Source organism: Chlorocebus sabaeus, chromosome 4 (genome assembly GCF_047675955.1).
Source record: "Chlorocebus sabaeus isolate Y175 chromosome 4, mChlSab1.0.hap1, whole genome shotgun sequence".
In the NCBI taxonomy this organism is placed as follows: domain Eukaryota; kingdom Metazoa; phylum Chordata; class Mammalia; order Primates; family Cercopithecidae; genus Chlorocebus; species Chlorocebus sabaeus.
Window position 1 is genome coordinate 70,025,810 of NC_132907.1, and position 12,464 is coordinate 70,038,273.

General features: G+C 34.6%; 1 protein-coding gene across 1 annotated transcript in view; it reads left to right on the forward strand.

Annotated features, from left to right (window-relative positions):
- CDH10 (cadherin 10) overlaps positions 1 to 12,464 on the forward strand; it is a 165,425-nt gene that overhangs the window by 101,917 nt on the left and 51,044 nt on the right. The window lies entirely within an intron of this gene.

Here is a 12,464-nt window from a genome sequence, read left to right on the forward strand (position 1 = left end):
ATACTGCTAGCTATTTTTTTTAATCAATGCTTTAAGATGTCATTCCAGGCCAGGAGCAGTGGGTCATGTCTGTAATCCCAGCACTTTGGGAGGCCGAGGCGGGCAGCTCACCTGAGGTCAGGAGTTTGAGACCAGCCTGGCCAACATGGTGAAACCCCGTCTCTACTAAAAACACAAAAATTAGCGGGGCATTATGGCAGGTGCCGGTAATCTCAACTACTCGGGAGGCTGAGGCAGGAGAATCGCTTGAACCTAGGAGGCGGGGGTGGCAGTGAGCCGAGATCGTGCCACTGCACTCCAGCCTGGGCGACAAGATCGAGGCTCCGCCTCAAAAAAAAAAAAAAAAAAAAAAAAAAAAAAAAAAAAAAAAGTCATTCCATTGTGTATTGGTTTCTGTTATTTTTACTGAAACACCAACTATTACCCACTTTGCTACTTTGACATTAATGTGTCTTTCTCCTTGGTACTTTTATAGTTTTCTCTGTGTCCTGAGTATTTAACATTTTGAGTATAACTGGGTTAGATGTGGTTTTTTTCTCATTTATCCTTTTGGGAGTTCTCACATTTTATTGAATGTGTAGGCTGTCATTTTTCACCAGTTTTTAAAAATTTCTTACCTATTTTCTTTTAGAATACAACTTCGACTTCATTTTCTTTCTCCTTCTGGAAATCTGACTTCCTGTCTTGCAACTTTTGATTCTGCTTCATCAGCATTCAAGGACCTTATGTAATTTTCTTTTCATATTTTTATTTTCTGCATCTTTCAGTTTGTGTATATTCTATATATCTGACTTCACTTGGGGATTTTTGTTTTGGCTTCTGAAAGATTAAACTTACGTTTTTCTGTATTGAATTTGCTGTAAAACCTCTCTGTTGATTTATGAATGTCAGATATTTTATTTTCAGTTTTAGAATGCTCTTTTGATTCATTTTATCTCAATTATTATCTATTTTTCCATATTTTTTACATTTTTAAATATATTAAATATAGCTATTTTTCAGCTTTGTTTGCTAAATCTGTTATTCAATGATGGTTTCTCTCTACCTCTACTTTTATTCTTGCATATTAATCACATAATCGTGCTTTTTTGCATGTATAGTAAAATTTATTTTTAACCACACAATATGTATAAAGAGCACGAAGACTCCAGAGTGGGTTATTTTTTACTGGAAAGCTTTATTTTTGTTTATCAGATTATTTGCTTATCACTCTGATTATTAATTTTATATGTCAAGTTGGCTAAGACGTGGTACACAGTTGATCAAACTAACTGGTCTCATTGTTGTTATGAAGGTATTTTTTAGATATGCTCAACATTTATAATCAGAAAACAAATAGAGCAGATTACTCTCCATAATACCATTGGGCCCCATCAAATCAGTTAAGAGCAAGGATTGAGGTTTCCTTAAAAAAAAAAAAAAATCCTGGCTAACACGGTGAAACCCCGTCTCTACTAAAAAATACAAAAAACTAGCCGGGCGAGGTGGCGGGCGTTTGTAGTCCCAGCTACTCGGGAGGCTGAGGCAGGAGAATGGCGTGAACCCGGGAGGCGGAGCTTGCTGTGAGCCGAGATCCGGCCACTGCACTCCAGCCCGGGTGACAGAGTGAGACTCCGTCTCAAAAAAAAAAAAAAAAAAAAGAATTAAAAAAATCATAATAATAAATAAATAAAATAATAATAAAAAAATAAAAATAATAAAAAAAAAGGAGGGGACTGGAATTCTATCTCAAGACTATAACACAGAAACTCTGCTGAGGTTCCCTTGGCTGGGCTCGGTGACTCAAACTTGTAATCTCAGCACTTTGGGAGTCTGAGGTAAGTGTATCCCCCAAGGTCAGGTGTTCAAGACCATCCTGGCCAACATGGTGAAACCCCGTCTCTACTAAAAATACAAAAAATAAAAATAAAAAATGGTGGGGAATGTGGCAGGAGCCTGTAGTCCCAGCTACTCAGGAGGCTGAGGCAGGAGAACCGCTTGAACCTGGGAGGTGGAGGTTGCAGTGAGCCAAAATCACGCTACTGCACTCCAGCCTATGTGACAGAGCAAGACTCGGTCTCAAGAAAAAAAAAGAAAGAAAGAAACCCTGCTGAGGTTCCCATCTCGTGGCCCAGTCTGTGGATTTCTGATTCAAGACTGGAATATCAACCATTACATGCATTTTGAATCTGCTGCCCTTCCCTGTAGATTTTGGACCTGCCAACCCCCACAACTGCATGACCCAATGTCTTAACATTTATTTGCTTTACGCTTCTTCAACAATTGACAGAAGTCACTAAGAGGAATTTGCTTGTGTGTTTTGCCACTTCAGCTTGACGTGAAGAGCAATGTATCTTCTACTTTCTCTTCTCCTGAGCGATGGCCATTTGTCAAGGGACCAAGTGTGTATGTTTAGTTTCTAGAGGCACTGAGAATTGTTGAATGCCCTTAGGTTAAAAAATAAGTCTCTGTAAATCCTCAGGTTCAACTCCACAATCTCTGGAGGACTTCCAACTTTCACCATTTTACTTAAAAAAAAAAAAAAAAAAAATTGAATCTAAGAACCACAAGTCTCTGGAAATGTGGATGATTATATTACAGCTTTCAGCCTTGCCCTTTAGCCTCCTACAGACTATTCTACAAAAGTCTTTTGGGGAAGGCTGACAATGTGCTTGAAGACCTTCAGTTTACCAATATTTTTACTCCAGTACCATACAAATTCTATTTTTTTTTTTTTTTTTTTTGTCCTAGAAGTGCCCTTTCATTGGCCAGTTACAGATATTCACCTTCAAGACCCCTGCCAAGAACTGGCAAATTCTCTCAGGAAAAAGCAGCTGCCAGTCATAAGCTCGCATCTGTACAATTCTCTTCTCTCAGGTTTCAGTTTAGTCAGTTCTTGTTTACATAGCAATTTGGCCCTGGCAATATGATTTTCTGTGATTTACTTAGCTCTTCTACATGTCAGTGGGAACGCTGGCCTGCTGTTACTTACCTACCTCATCCTACACTTAAGATAAATTACAGATGTTTACAGTGATCTAACTTCCAGTTTCTAAGGCAAATTTGGATTAGCATTTCCATTATTAGCACTTCACTAAAAATTTTAAATTGTCCACTGATCCAATTTCATAGTTAACTGGAATTCCTATATATCTTACACAGCCCCATCTTTTTCAGTTTGAAAGCTAAAATTTTCTTTGTGCAGATTCATGCTTTTAATATAGAGTAATTGTTGACCACATGTTTCATTATGAATTTCTGGCTCTCTTGCACTTCGTTCAGAATATTCAGGCTTTCCAAACAATAGCACAAAATATACCCATCATTGCTCATTTTTTTATTTTATTTGTGTGACATTTGACTCTGACGTCCAGTTCCTTTTATAAATAAATCAAATAGATAAAAGGAAAATGTACTATGTGCTGTGAAAATTTTGGAGTCCACAAGAGTAGAAAATTTGGTTCTTATTTTGAAAATAAATATACTTTTAGTTTCAGAAAAAATTTCAAAAATAATAGTTCAAAATTGTTACAAGTGTTCTAAGAGTTTATATGTGTATATATTTGTGCACACAATTTATATATGTATATACACATACTCATATATAAATACATAAGCAATTTAAATATTTGATTTTTTATACTATTGTATATACATATACCTACACATAAAAAGTATAATTGGATACATAAGATCTTTATAGATGAGTATGAATTTTTAGGGTAGATAAATCGATGTCATGAGGGAGGAGGCAAATCACAGAGGCATGACATTGATATGTTTGGGGATAGGTATATTCATCTGATGAAGATATGAATATCTCCCAGTCAATCGAGCGATCCCTTTTCCTGGTGAGAGTATTGATCTTGATTTCTTAATTCTTTTTTATTGGGGAAAACACAGAAGGCTAACCTAGAACAAGAATTTTTTTTTCTTTTTTTAGGGGTCTTAGACTATATTTCAGAGGATCTTTATACTCCCTGATACTGCATTAGCATTGTGTGTTTTGTACACACACACACACATAATTTTTTTTCAAGGATACCATTCATAGCCTTTTTTAAAAATACTCATTTTAGTTCGTGTCTCAAAAATCAAATAAATGTAAAGATCCAACCTCGTTTATCTCTTTCCTCTCTTTGACCGTAGTCCCTCGAGACCGTAGTCTGCTGTTTCATCCTTCTTCAGGCATCCAGTCATGTATTTGTCACCCTATACCTTCTGAAATAAAAGCACCTTTAGAAGGCTTAGAGGCACAGACCTTCCAATATTGTCTCTGTAGCAAAGTCTCCAAACCTTTTAAAGTCCAAAAATACCACCCTTCAAATTTCTATCACTTCTTTAGTTTCATTCAATCAGTTACAGAAATATTTCCTTTTTTATTTTTATTTTTTCGAGGACAGAGTTCTACTCTGTCTCCCAGAATGTTGTGGCAGGATCATACCTCACTGTAACCTTGCATGCATGGGCTCGAGCAATCCTGCCTGTGAGTCCCAATCGAGTCCCAAGTAGTTGGGACTACAGGCATGCCACCACACCTGGCTAATTAAAATAATAATTTAAAAAAAAATGTAGAGAGGAGTCTGTGTTACCTAGACTGGTCTTGATCTCCTGGCCTCAAAAGGAGATCGTGGCTTCCCAAAGCACTGAGATTATAGGTGTGAACCCCATGCCAGGCCTAAAAGACTCCTTTAGTGAATACTTACACCGAGCCCTCACCTGCATTTAAAATTGTCTGTCATTGTGCCTTTCTTGGTGAAAAGGAGGAAAGAATGATTCTCAGCTATTTGTATAGCTCATAGCAAAGAATTTATATTTCCCTACTAGTTTTTCTGTGATCTCCTTTTAAATGAATCTCTTGCTTTTGAATGTTGTGAATTTACTTAACAACTTCTTAGACACCTATGTACATATATCCCTAGGTTGCAAATCCAAGATGCTTAAGAAGACTTCTCCAAGTTGTTGGGGAAAAAAAAGGTGTAAAAACATTCAATGTCATTTTAAGACCACAAGGAGATAATTTTCATAATTCGGTGATCTTCAAAAATATAAGATTCCAGACTTCTAAAAGAATATGAACCTTCTCTAAATCATTTTCTCAATAACTCTTTTTACAAGTGATAAGCTAATACATGAGAAATGTGTCTATTTTGTATTTTATATATCACTTAAGGACTTACAAGGCGGGTGCTTTAAGTTATGTACTTAAATTGTTGACCTTTGAAGCAATTAATGCCTGTAAATATATTTTTAAAATTTCTGGCCTTGGAAGCAGATAATGCCTGTGAAAGTGTGTCTCTGAAATAAATAACTGCCTTCAATGTAATCTCAATATCTTTCCAATGCTAGCAAATAAATATATCCTGGTTGAGATGCTTCAAGATGTGACATAGCAACATTTTTAGCAGGACTTGCCTTCTAAAATTATATGGCATCCTCGTGAAGAAGTCTGATCTCTTGTAGGTTCTTGAGTAATTCAAGTTGACTTCAAAGAGAGCTCCAACATCTCCAGGACCATCCCAGACTGGACACTTTAGTCAGAAGTGGCCACAAGCACAAGGCCAACTTTCAGTAGGCTGTAGACTTGGAAGACTAAATGGGAAAGAGGAATCCCTAGTTATTTAATCCAGATCTTATTGACATTTTTCCTCTTGGAGAAAATCTCTGGGGAACCCTGTCAAATGTGAAGAATGAACCATTTAACTTTTTTGCCCAGAACTAATTTATGCAGCTATGTGTGCCCACCCATCATTTACATCTTCAAAACTTGCCTCTGGCCCCAGAAAGAAATTATTCAGAAAAGTACTTATGAATCTAAATCATATACATGGGCAAATTATTATAGTTGTTTTTACAATCTATTTCATTGTTAAGCTTTTTTGCCCTCTCCATTTCCATTTTTGTTGTTGTTGTTGTTGTTGAGACAGAGTCTTGATCTGTCTCCAGGCTGGAGAACAGTGGCGTGATCTTGGCTCACTGCAACTTCTGCCTCCCAGGTTCAAATGATTCTCCTGCCTCAGCTTCCCAAGTAGCTGGGACTACAGACATGCACTACCATGCCCAGCTAATTTTTGTATTTTTAGTAGAGACGGGGTTTCACCATGTTGGCCAGGACAGTCTCGATCTCTTGACCTCATGATCCGCCTTCCTCGGCCTCCCAAAGTGCTGGGATCATAGGCGTGAGCCATCGCACTCAGCCTTCCATTTTTGAAGGAAGATTTGTTTTATCGAGATTCATGAAATTGGTCTTGTTTTTCTGTACCTTAATATTAAAACAGTGCTCTGGAGGGAGCAAACTATACTTGGAGGACTATATTGCCAGTATTACTCTGTAATCTTCCCATACTCCATCCAATTCAAGGTTTTCTCCCATTCTCCTCATTTTTCTTCAGCCCCAACAACATGAGTAACTAACTACTTATTTATTTCTGACCAGATTGTGTTTGCTGGCTTTGACATGCTTTCAGCTGCTTTCTCATGCCAGACAATGTTTCACCTATGTGTTTTTGTTTTTTTATTGGGTGCAAATTTAAAGTTATTTGGTTCAGTGCTTTATTTTCCGTGTAATATTATGTTTATCAACTGGAGTAATTAGAGCAGAATACTAATGATGCCACCAGGAGAGGACGGCGTATTTGTCACATTCTACATTATTTTCAACAAATATAAAACACCTTGGCTGTCTCAAAGAAAATCAAGCATAAATTATCACTGTAAGTTGAAAAATCTATTCAAAAATTTGTTATTTCAGGTTAATGTCCGTAAAAACTTAAGTATAAATTGTTTAACTCAGATACTTAATGTTATAATCCTTGTGATTCATTCATCAAAATTTATCTTTCTAAAAACTAGTCTATTACAAATATATTTATAATATAGTGCTACAAATATAATTCTAATTATCTCTGCTTTCCCAGTTTTTGGAATGAAATCAAATACCAGCAAATACCAATATCTAAAATGAGACATTCTGAATGAGAAGTAATCTCACAATATAAGCAATATAAGTATCTATTGATAGATATGGTTTTTTCACTATTTTAATTTTTTCTTTATTTTTCTTCTAGCCAATGGTGAAAATAAGAGTAAAATATTTTATCTGTTATCCCTTTGGTAACAAATTACTTAAATTTTCTATACTTTGTAGATTTTTTTTTGATACTATTTCCTCATTTAATGTAACTTAAAAATGAATTGATATTAAGAGTTAAAGATTTGCTATGGTGTAAATATTTGTGCCCTGGCCACCATGATTCATATGTTGAAATCCTAACTCCTAAGGTGATGGTTTTAGGAGGTGGGGCCTTTGTGAGGCGCTTAGGTGTAAGGGTAGAAACCTCATGAATAGGATTAGTGCTCTAGCAAGAGATTCTCAAGGAAGACCTTTTGCCCTTCTACCATGTGAAGACACAGCCAGAAGGTATCATCTGTGAGCCAGAAAGTGGGCCTTTACCAGACACTGAATGTGTTGGCACCTTGATCTTGGACTTCCCAGTCTCCAGAATAGTGAGAAGTATATTTCTGTTGTTTATAAGCCACCCAGTCTGTGGCCCAATCATGGATAGCTTCACCTTCTGAGAAATGCATAATTAGGCAATTTTGTCCTTGTGCAAACATTGTAGAATGTACTCATACAATCCTAGATGGTGTAGCCTTCTACATACCTAGGCTGTATGGTAGGGCCTATTGCTGCTAGGTTACAAACCTGTACAGCATGTTATTTTACTGAGTACTGTGGGTAATTATAACACAATGGTAAGTCCTTGTATATCTAAACGTAGAAAATATACAGTAAAAATACAGTATTATAAACTTATGGGACTACTGTTGTCTATGCAATCTGTCATTGAAATGTTTTCACGTGGCCCATGATTGTAGTTTGCTATAGCAGACTGAACAGATAAAAACTAAAATGTTCTACCAACATTGTCCCTATATATAAGTGTAAGTTTATTTCATTTCCACTTGATAAACAATTGATTGAATATTATTCTCCTCCTCTTTAAAAACAAAACAAAAAAAATGCTCTTAAGCTAGACAGGCTGCAAGACCCCTTTAGCTTACAAACTTCATTTTATACAAAGAAGATGTTTTGCAAGAAATTTATAAAATTATCAGAAAACTGACACATTTCAAGTGACCGGGCATTCATTTAAAAATTTGTTTAAATTTTTCTTTAAATTCAATCTATCGTTTGGTTTTAAATATTAAAATTAATATAAACAAATGTAATAATGTATTATAATTAACAAATACCTGAATAAAAAAGTTAAAGAATGGGAAAATGACTTTTAAATGTGCAGGGCAGTACCAGTTGTTCTATTTTCATTAGTTGTCATGTATCTTGCCATGTCCTTTATCTGGTTGTGAATTTACAAGGAACACAGCAGGTTGTGAATTTTTAACAGACTTTTCTCAAGGAAAGAAAAGGTCAGTATTAACATAAAATTCTTTTTAAAAATGTGTGACACAAATGTTTCACACCGAAGAACAGGTGTTACTGAGGAACTAAAACCACAATAATCTATTTTTTTATATTTAAAGAAAACTTAATATCTCACATAATAAAATAGTAACACACAAATCAATATATAAGTCCTATCTTTCAAAGTAGATGCTTTAAGTTTTTTGGCATGTGACCCATTGATCCCAGCTTCTCAGCAATTTAAACTCTTTTGTTCAATAAAATGTTTGTTTTTTAAATCCAAGTATTATTAACTGATATCCAAATAAAAAAGGAAGAGTCATGAGAAAGCTGCAGTTATAAAGACTAACCCTTGTCTGATCATTACTCAGTGTATGAATTGGAATAGGAAATAAAATTGTGCCACAGACACACAAAGAATGAGGGAAGGTGGTAATACCAGAACAACTGTTGAAAAAATATGCAGAGTAAGAGAAAATTTAAAAAATAAAGAGAAATTTAAAAAGAAGATAGGAAGCTTAGGAAGGGGACTATAACTCAATAACTTTGTCCTTTGGTCTGTTTCTGTAACTGTTAGGAAATCATCAATATCAATAGACCTGTTATTACTTAGTTCTTGTATCCCATCAGTTCCATCTACAAGAGGAACTATTCCCCAAGTCTCAGGAGATCTGGAAATTCATCTTTCTGCCTCCTTTATTTACTTGAAGAGTAAAGCGTGGCCACAGGAAGAACAGATCATGGCTTTGAAAAACATAAGAAGTGTAAGGTTTTTGTTGTTGTTGTTGTTGTTTTTAAGTTGTATCACCCTACCAGTAAACATTTTTACATGCCAGGATCACAGTTTTATTATGTGCAATGAGATTATTCACATAATCTTATTATTACAGTAAATATCTCTTGTAGTTTCTTTACTTGTCCATGTATCAAATATGTTTTCAAAGACCATCTTTCATTAAACATAGACTAATGTCATGCCCTCAAATATGGTCCTTTTTGCCTTTTATTCTAGTGCTAGCGATCACTTGTTTCCCTCTGTGACTTTTTAAATGCACATTATCATTAGTACAAGCTCTAGTGGCTTGAGAAAATCGTATAGTAATTCTGTCGTCTTAGAATCAATCTGTATAAATTCTTAGTTGTAATTTGCTTCTCTTAATTGTATTCCCATTGGTGAAGGTAGAAATCCTTTCATTTTCTGATTCTCAAAACCACAGTCTACTTGCAAACTCCATCTCTTTGATTCCCTACTACCATGTTCAATTTTCTAATCCAACAGAAACTCCCACAGTATGTGGTCCAATTATAAGATTTAATTTTCACTCTCTGTAGTATAAGTGAAGATAATAAATCCTGCTATGATTTATGTTCCAAAACTGAGCTTTATAAAAATTAAAATCTCACCATCTTAGCAGCTTTTTTGTATGTCTAACTGATTAGAATAGGAGAAAGGGTTTTAATGACCCCTATCTTGCCTTAGATCCTTCTTCATTCCAAATCTATATTCTATATTTATGCAGTGTTCTTCCTAAAATGCAAAATTAATAACATATAAAAATTCCCCAGGTTCAAACCTCTACTCATTCTTTGATAATTTAGGTATTGTAAGCTTAAGAAATCCTCATTCATTCCTGGGTGCTTTTTTAGGGGCTGTCTTGTGAATTTCCATTTCACAAAATGTTTGAATATTCCACAGAAACTGGAATTGTTGATTTGGATTAAGAAGTACACGATTCTTATGAGAATAAGCAAATATTTCTCAATTAAAATTATTGAATGCATAGGGAATAAATATAACTGTCTACTCTAAAACATAACGTTATCTGATCAAATTATTGATAATATCAATAATTTTTCTTGAATTATTTTGATTCTCAGATAGAACAAGAAACATGCAGTGCTTAAATCTGTAACTTGGAAAATTGCCACTGTGTTGCACATGCATATAATTGGAAAGTTTCCCAGCAACTATGTACATTTTCAGTTCCTGTAAAGCATCAGTCTTGTGACTTTTTTTAAGAGTGGTTTCCTGGATGAAAGTCACATGTTACTTCGGAAAGCTTTTTAGTTAAAAGGAGTTATTTCCTGAGCTTCTCAACCTTACTTTATTGTTTATGAATAGCTAAAAATGTAGTAAGAAACTATTTGCTCCCTGACTTCTCTATCTTTTTCTCCAAAATATATGTCCATTTGGAGTTTTCTTAATCTGTTATATCTGTATTAATAAATAGTTTATCCAGAAATGTAGTTTTATCCAGAGTTGATGGCTCAGTGCTAATTACTACTTCCATTAACCAAAAAGTAGACTGCTTTTGTAGACCCAGTTATAACAAGTAATACAATACATTAAAGATAAATATGCATAAAATTTTATTTTTTTAAAATATTTTGGTGTCTACATAAAAATGTTTTCAGGGGCAAGTTCATTGAAATAAGTTCTCATAAGTAAAAAAGAACCTTTCAGTTAAATAAAGTAAAGTCTTCTTAAATAGGAAGTAATTAGTTTAAAATTCTACACTTAATTAGATGAAAATGAGTGTTGATGTAAACAGTCTGAAGAGTAAAAATGAAACATTGAGATAAATGTGTAACTCTATGTATTTTTTCATATAATTGAAGATTACTGTCTTGAATTCTTAATTCTGTAGACTGTAGGTTAGTGTGCCTATTTTGATTTATGTCTACATTTTATATAAATATTAAAACACAAAACATGTCTATAATGATGTCTGTTGTAATAAATGTTTTGTAGAAATTAAGATCTACAGTTTTTTAAATATTTCTTATCAAATGTGTAGCAACATAAAAATTTGTTGAAGCATAATCACATTGCACATAATAAAACTGTGATTCTAGCATGTAAAAACTTTTATTGGTAGGGTGGTAACACTAAAAAAAACCTTACACTTCTTACGTTTTTCAAAGCCAAGATCTGTTCTTCCTGTGGCCAAGATTTACTTTTCAGAGTAAGAATTCTATATGGGGCAGGAGATGTACCCATCTGGCAACTGCCTGTCCATTTCCAGAATTCTCAAGGTCATTGGGGCCTATTACTTCTTTCCCAAACATTCCGGAGCTTGCTTCTAGGTTTTAGAAGAGGCTTTTCTTTACGTCCATTGCCCAAAGGTTAGACTCAGGCACTAGTACATGTACTCCTAAGCCTATTGGCTAGCCTTCAGGGCAGCTGTTGAAAAATAACCTAGATGGAATTGATCCATGACACATGGCCTCCTGGAGTGGCATTTGCACTAGGATGGTATGTACATTGGGTTGAGATGTCCACATGAAGGTATGCAGAGCTCTTTGATGTGATGAACTGATTCTCAAAACTTCAGTGTGGTTATGTTAGAGGCTTAAGAAAAGGAGCAAGACACAGGCCTTGTATCGCCTTGTTCCTGCACAGAATTTGTCCTTGTAGGTTTTTAAAAAGGTAGATTTGACAAGGTAGGAGGCTAGAACATATTTTATTTTATAGTTCATTAATTTGATTTATAACTTTAAAATATAAAGACATGTGTTTTGTAGATATCTGTCTGCTCTGAGTACTACAAATATTTGTGGGGTAATCACTATCTATTGTATAAGCCAAAAAATGATGTACGTTGTTTTTAAAGTAAGAGCTTTGTCTCCTACAGCTTTGCTCGTCTTACAGTTCTTAAGACATTACTAATTCATCAACAGAAATATAATAGCTAATAACAAGTTTATAGCAGATGGCTTTTTTGCACATTACAAGAATAAAATAATCTTCCATTCACAGAAAGAGATGACAGAGCAGTGTTCACACCAGCCTATCAAGACTGATCTCTTATATCTGAAACAGAATTTATTTGCCCATGAAAATGAGTATTTACCAAGCAAAGAGAGGAGCTTGGTTTAATTTTATTACATTTTTTCATTTAGGATAAAAATTATCCTGATATATAAAAGGCTATTCATATTCTTTAAAGTGTATAAATGAGTGTGATCAAACTTATTCAACTCTCATTTCAAGAACTACTATAGGAGACCCCATTGCTCAGTGATGAGACTTAAAAAACCTTCTGTGAATTCTTTCAGC